We start from the raw sequence: 8,187 nt of genomic DNA on the forward strand, positions 1-8,187 counted from the left end.
GGAGGATGAGGATGAAGCATGGTCACAGCGGGGTGGCACCCAACGCAGCTCGGGTCCATCACTGGTGCGTGGCTGGGGGGAAAGGCATGACGATACGCCTCCCACAGAGGACAGCTTGTCCTTACCCCTGGGCAGCCTGGCACACATGAGCGACTACATGCTGCAGTGCCTGCGCAACGACAGCAGAGTTGCCCACATTTTAACCTGTGCGGACTACTGGGTTGCCACCCTGCTGGATCCACGCTACAAAGACAATGTGCCCACCTTACTTCCTGCACTGGAGCGTGATAGGAAGATGCGCGAGTACAAGCGCACGTTGGTAGACGCGCTACTGAGAGCATTCCCAAATGTCACAGGGGAACAAGTGGAAGCCCAAGGCCAAGGCAGAGGAGGAGCAAGAGGTCGCCAAGGCAGCTGTGTCAATGCCAGCTCCTCTGAGGGCAGGGTTAGCATGGCAGAGATGTGGAAAACTTTTGTCAACACGCCACAGCTAACTGCACCACCACCTGATACGCAACGTGTTAGCAGGAGGCAACATTTCACTAACATGGTGGAACAGTACATGTGCACACCCCTCCACGTACTGACTGATGGTTCGGCCCCATTCAACTTCTGGGTCTCTAAATTGTCCACGTGGCCAGAGCTAGCCTTTTATGCCTTGGAGGTGCTGGCCTGCCCGGCGGCCAGCGTTTTGTCTGAACGTGTATTCAGCACGGCAGGGGGCGTCATTACAGACAAACGCAGCCACCTGTCTACAGCCAATGTGGACAAGCTGACGTTCATAAAAATGAACCAGGCATGGATCCCACAGGATCTGTCCGTCCCTTGCCCAGATTAGACATTAACTACCTCCCCTTAACCATATATTATTGGACCCCAGGGCACTTCCTCATTCAATCCTATTTTTATTTTCATTTTACCATTATATTGCGAGGCTACCCAAAGTTGAATGAACCTCTCCTCTGTCTGGGTCCCGGGGCCTAAATATATGCCAATGGACTGTTCCAATGTTGGGTGACGTGAAGCCTGATTCTCTGCTATGACATGCAGACTGATTCTCTGCTGACATGAAGCCAGATCCTCTGTTACGGGACCTCTCTCCTCTGCCTGGGTGCTGGGCCTAAATTTATGAAAATGGACTCTTACAGTGGTGGGTGACGTGAAGCCTGATTCTCTGCTATGATATGAAGACTGATTCTCTGCTGACATGAAGCCAGATTGTCTGTTACGGGACCTCTCTCCTCTGCCTGGGTGCTGGGCCTAAATATATGCCAATGGACTGTTGCAGTGGTGGCTGACGTGAAGCCTCATTCTCTGCTATGACATGCAGACTAATTCTCTGCTGACATGAAGCCAGATCCTCTGTTACGGGACCTCTCTCCTCTGCCTGGGTGCTGGGCCTAAACTTATGAAAATAGACTCTTACAGTGGTGGGAGACGTGAAGCCTGATTCTCTGCTATGACATGAAGACTGATTCTCTGCTGACATGAAGCCAGATTGTCTGTTACGGGACCTCTCTCCTCTGCCTGGGTGCTGGGCCTAAATATATGCCAATGGACTGTTGCAGTGGTGGCTGACGTGAAGCCTCATTCTCTGCTATGACATGCAGACTGATTCTCTGCTGACATGAAGCCAGATTGTCTGTTACGGGACCTCTCTCCTCTGCCTGGGAGCTGGGCCTAAATATATGCCAATGGACTGTTGCAGTGGTGGCTGACGTGAAGCCTCATTCTCTGCTATGACATGCAGACTAATTCTCTGCTGACATGAAGCCAGATTGTCTGTTACGGGACCTCTCTCCTCTGCCTGGGTGCTGGGCCTAAATTTATGACAATGGACTGTTGCAGTGGTGGGTGACGTGAAGCCTGATTCTCTGCTATGACATGCAGACTGATTCTCTGCTGACATGAAGCCAGATCCTCTGTTACGGGACCTCTCTCCTCTGCCTGTGTGCTGGGCCTAAATATATGCCAGTGGACTGTTGCAGTGGTGGCTGACGTGAAGCCTCATTCTCTGCTATGACATGCAGACTAATTCTCTGCTGACATGAAGCCAGATCCTCTGTTACGGGACCTCTCTCCTCTGCCTGGGTGCTGGGCCTAAATTTATGAAAATGGACTCTTACAGTGGTGGGTGACGTGAAGCCTGATTCTCTGCTATGACATGAAGACTGATTCTCTGCTGACATGAAGCCAGATTGTCTGTTACGGGACCTCTCTCCTCTGCCTGGGTGCTGGGCCTAAATATATGCCAATCGACTGTTGCAGTGGTGGCTGACGTGAAGCCTCATTCTCTGCTATGACATGCAGACTAATTCTCTGCTGACATGAAGCCAGATTCTCTGTTACGGGACCTCTCTCCTCTGCCTGGGTTCCGGGGCCTAAATATCTGAGAATGGACTGTTCCAGTGGTGGGTGACGGGAAGCCAGATACTCTGCTATGGGACCTCTCTCCAATTGATTTTGGTTAATTTTTATTTATTTAATTTTTATTTTAATTCATTTCCCTATCCACATTTGTTTGCAGGGGATTTACCTACATGTTGCAGCCCTCTAGCCCTTTCCTGGGCTGTTTTACAGCCTTTTTAGTGCTGAAAAGTTCGGGTCCCCATTGACTTCAATGGGGTTCGGGTTCGGGACGAAGTTCGGATCGGGTTCGGATCCCGAACCCGAACATTTTCGAGAAGTTCGGCCGAACTTCTCGAACCCGAACATCCAGGTGTTCGCTCAACTCTACTCAGGAACCCTTTGCAGGTGTTATGGATTGATTAGCTGACTAGAGTCTGACACATTGAGCCTAGAATACTGAACCTCTTCACAATATTCTAATTTTCTGAGATTGTGAATTTGGGGTTTCATAAGCTGTAAGCCATAATCATTCAAATTATAACAAATTTTTTTTTACTTTTTTTCTCTACTCATTTTCTCTATATTTCTAATTTATTACAAGCTCCTTCATGTGTGAAAACACAACATACATACCCCTCACACTAAATAAAGGTTTACACATTTTAAACGTCACACGACAATAAAATAAAAATGGCCCATCTGTCCCAACGAGTATACTCAGCTGAAGAGTCATACCCCATCCTTGCCTCCGATACCGGGTCTGCCAGTGAGGGAGAAGAGGATGCCACTTTCCTCTACTCCCTCATTATAATCATCCGCTGATGAGGGACCCTCTAGAATGCGCCCCAGGGTAGCAGCAGAGGCAGCCCCCCAGAGTGAGCCCATATGGACCCCACCCCCTGACGATTATCAGCCCCAAATTTCGGCTTTTGAGGGCAGCTCCGGAGTACAGATAGATTGTGCGGGCTTCACTGAACTAGATTTTTTCTAAATCTTCTTCTCTGAAGTTTTTGTAAATGTAATGGTGGTCCAAACCAATTTATACGTTCAACAATTCATTGCTCAGAACCCTACATCAGCATACGCTAGACCCCTAGGTTGGACCCCAGTAAGTGCAGCAGAGATGATGAAATTTTGGGGAGTCATGCTGCATATGGGTTTTGTAAAGAAGCCAAACGTTAGACAATATTGGAGTTCGGACATTTTCTACCAGACTCTAATTTTCAGTAAGACCATGACCCGGAAGCGATTTGAGTCAATTAGGAAATTCCTACACTACAATGACAATGCACGGTGCCCACCCCAAAACGACCCAACATTTGACCGTCTGTTCAAAGTTAGGCCTGTCCTTGACCACTTTAACACCAAGTTGTCTGAGGTGTACAACCCAGAAAAAAATGTCTGTGTAGATGAGTCCCTATTACTTTTCAAAGGGAGGATTAGATTCCACCAGTACCTGCCTAGCAAACGGGTAAGGTATGGCATTAATAATACAAACCTTGTGAGAGTAGCTCCGGGTACACCCACAAGTTCTGCATTTACAAAGGAAAAGATTCCCAGATAGAACCCCCATAATTCCCCCCCATCTTAGGAGATAGTGGGAAGATAGTGTGGGACTTACTGCACCCAATGCTAGATAAGGGTTACCACCTCTATGTGGATAACTATTATACTAGCATACCCCTATTCCCGTCCCTAACTGCCAGAGGTACTGTAGCTTGCTGCACAGTGTGCAAAAATCTGAGATGCCTCCCTATATCCCTGACAGGGCAACCACTGAGAATGGGTGAAAGTAGGGCTCTCCTCCACGAGAACATGCTGAAGGTTAAGTACAAGGACAAGAGGGACGTCCTTGTACTGACCACCATTCACACTAACACCAGCTCCCCTGCTCCTGTATGAGGTATCACAACCACTACCCCCAAACCAGTTTGTATCCTGGACTAAAACAGGCACATGGGAGGGGTGCATCTTTCTGAAGCACTACAATGCCAAACCAAAAACTAAAGTGTGGTACAAAAAGCTGGCCGTACATGTTGTACAGATGGCAATGTGCAATGCGTACGTGCTATTTCAGTCTGAAGGCCACACAGGGACTTTCCTTCAGTTCCAAGAGGTGGTTATCAAGGCCCTAATTTTTCAAACCCAGGCCGGGGAGGGTCCCAGTACTTCAGGAAGTCATGGTGCCCGTGTTGTACCAGGGCAAGTCCCCCAGACAGCAAGTAAGGGAAGGACCCCAAAAAGATGCAGGGTGTGTTCCAAAAGGGGGTTAAGGAAAGACACCATTTACCACTGCGAAACCTGCCCTGTGCATGGAGGAGTGTTTTAAAATCTACCACTCATCCATGGAGTATTAATTTAATTTCATCTGTGATGTACCCTGTAGTTTTACCACCTTATATCTCTGATTTAGGCTACTTTCACACTAGCATCAAAATTTTACAGTATTGAGTTCCGTCATAGGGGCTCAATACCGGAAAAAAAAACGCTTCAGTTTTGTCCCCATTCATTGTCAATATGGACAAAACTGAACTAAAGGGAACGGAATGCTCCAAAATGCATTCCGTTCCGTTCCCAGAATGGAGAGAAAACCGCAGCATGCCGTCCTGGGATGCAGAGCAACTCAATGGGGACGGATCACTTTTCTCTGGCACAATCTGCCACAGTAGAAAACGGATCCGTCCTCCATTGACTTTCAATGGAGTTCAAATGGATCCGTTTTGGCAATGTTAAATAAATGTTATAAATAATACAACCGGAATCGTTCAAACGGATGCAGACGGTTGTATTATCTGTAAGGGAAGCGTTTTTACTGAACCCTGCCGGATCCAGCAAAAACGCTAGTGTGAAAGTAGCCTTAGTCCGCATAGCTTACATATCCACTTTCCAACAACCACTACATATTCTTTTCTGTGAGACAACTGTTAGGTCAAAAGTGCCCTTAAAATGTTCGTACGAGGGTTCGCTTTCTAAAATGGGGTCACTTCTTGGGGTTTTTAATTTCTGGGGACCTCAGGAAGTTTTTAAATGCAACATGTCACCTAATTTCCATGTCTGCCAATTCAGGCCAGCCAGCAAAATCCATATGTTGCTGTTTGCCTGCTGTGCACCCATACAGCAGGCTACAAGCACATATGGGGTGTTTGCAAAATGGGGAGAAAATAGGGAACACATACTGGGGTGCATTTTCTCCTTTAACCCCTCGTGAAAGTGAAAAATTGGGGTTTGCTAGTATTTTTTATTTTCACAAATGTGTGCTTTGAAATCCTTTAACAAGTGTTTCTGCCTTCTGTGAGACACCTGTTTGTTGAAAAGTACCCTTTCTACCACTTAAAATGTTTGTACAGGGGTGCTCTTTCAAAATGGGGTCAGTTCTTTGAGGTCAAAGTGTTCACTACACACCTTACAAGATTCCTTGAGGGGTGTAGTTTCCAAAATGGGGTCACTTTTTGGGGGGTTTCGACTGTAGGGCCACCTCAGAGTGCTCCTTCCACACTGAAGCCTACTGTGCGCGCCTATACATAATTTTTTGAGCACGTATGGGGTGTTGCCTTATTCGGTGGGAAATGGGGAACAAAATGTGGGCTGCATTTTGTCCTGTTACCCTTTGGGAAAGTGAAAAATGTGGGTGTAAAGCAACTTTTTTGTGAAAAAAATTACAAATTTTCATTTTCACTCAAAGTGCTCACTACACACCTTGAAAGATTCCTTGAGGGATGTAGGTTCTAAAATGGCGTCACTTTTTGGGGGTTTCCACTGTAGGGCCACCTCAGGATGTCTTCATATGCGATATAGCTCCCAATTACCATTCCAGCTAAATCCGCTCTCCTAAAGCCATATGGTGCACCTTCTACTCTGAAGCCTGCTGTGTGCCTATACATCATTTTTTGAGCACGTATGGGGTGTTGCCTTATTCGGTGGGAAATGGGGAACAAAATGTGGGGTGCATTTTGTCCTGTTACCCTTTGGTAAAGTGAAAAATGTGGGTGTAAAGCAACTTTTTGTTTCATTTTTTTTTTTTTTTTTCATTTTTACTCAAAGTGCTCACTACACACCTTGAAAGATTCCTTGAGGGATGTAGTTTCTAAAATTGTGTCACTTTTTGGGGGTTTCCACTGTAGGGCCACCTCAGGGTGTCTTCATATACGACATAGCTCCCAATTAGCATTCCAGCTAAATCAGCTCTCCTAAAGCCATATGGTGCACCTTCCACTCTGGAGCCTGCTGTGTGCCCATACATCAGTTTTTGAGCGCACATGGGGTGTTTCTGTAAACTCCATATTCAGGGTAATCGATTTTGAGCTTTGTTTGGCTGTTAACCCTTGATGTGTTGCAGAAAAAATAGATTAAAATTTAAAATCTGCTAAAAAAAAGTGAAATTTTGGAATTTCATTCCCATTTTCCTTTAACTCTCGTGGGGCACCTAAAGAATTAACAAAGTCTGTAAAATCAGTTTTGAATAGCTTAAGGGGTGTAGTTTCTAAAATGGGGTGATTTATGGGTGGTTTTTAACATGTAAGCCCCAGAAAGTGACTTCATACCTGAACTGGTCCTTAAAAAATTTGGTTTTGGAATTTTTATTTAAAATTTTAAGATTTGCTTCTAAACTTCTAAGCCTTTTAACTTCCCCAAAAAATATAATTGTCATTTTCAAAATGATCCAAACATGAAGTAGACATATGAGCAATATAAAGTAATAACTATTTTTGGAGGTATTACTATCTATTATAAAAGTAGAGAAATGTAAATATGTAAATTTGCTAATTTTTCTAATTGTTTTGTAAATTTTGTATTTTTTATAAATAAAAATGAAATATTTTGATTCAAATTTACCACTGTCATGAAGTACAATATGTGACTAGAAAACAATCTCCGAATGACCTGGATAAATAAAAAGCGTTTTAAAGCTATTACCACATAAAGTGACACATGTTAGATTTGCTAAAAATGGCCTGGTCCTTAGGGTGAAAAATGGCTGGGTCCTGAAGAGGTTAAGTCTATGTGGTTTTTTTTTGAGTGCATAATGCTCATCCTGTTACATCCTGGCCAATTGACACTGCATTATTTTTTTGTATGCAGTTTCCTAACTTTTTGTGTCCCCGTTTTTTTTTTGTTTTTTTTTTAATTGCAGCACTTTTTCATAGATTTAATCAGCATGACCAAGCCTACCCTACTACTTCTTTAACTTTTTTATACACTTACTTTAAGTCCCCCTAGGGGACTTTAACATGTGATTGTCTGATCATTTCTCCCATAGACTGCAGTGATTTAGTATTGCAGTCTTTGTGAGAGTCAGTACGCTCCTATAGAAACTTTTCTATAACAGGCCTCTGAGCCTTCAGAGGGCCTGAGGCTGTCAAAGCAGTCAAACGGCTCACAGGAAAAGACCTCTCAAATGCCGTGGTCGCAAATGACCACGGCATCTGAGGGTTTAAAATTCTTCAATTGGCGTTATTGCTGATCATTGACTCTCTCTCCAGGTGTCTGCTGTGTAAAACAGCAGGCACCTTTTGGCTATAGTATCTTATCATCTTCTGGTCGGGTGCCATCTTTAAAAACCTGACATTCACCGTACATGTGTGGGGGATGTCGGGAAGGTAGGCTGTTCATTCTTTTTGTTGTTCTAGACTTCTTCTGTTTTCCCCTCTGGGACATTTATAGCATATCCACAAGACAGTCAGGTCAATTGACTATTTTAAAAAGTGCTACTGAATGGAGAGAACCATGCATGTTCTGCCACCTTTACATTCCCAGCTGGGCACAAAGGGAGCCATGTTCTAGTTTTTTTTCCCATCTGGGTGAGATGATTGGAATGGGAGGGAGGGTTAGGGAATAGAG

Source organism: Bufo gargarizans, chromosome 3 (assembly GCF_014858855.1).
Source record: "Bufo gargarizans isolate SCDJY-AF-19 chromosome 3, ASM1485885v1, whole genome shotgun sequence".
Classification (NCBI taxonomy): domain Eukaryota; kingdom Metazoa; phylum Chordata; class Amphibia; order Anura; family Bufonidae; genus Bufo; species Bufo gargarizans.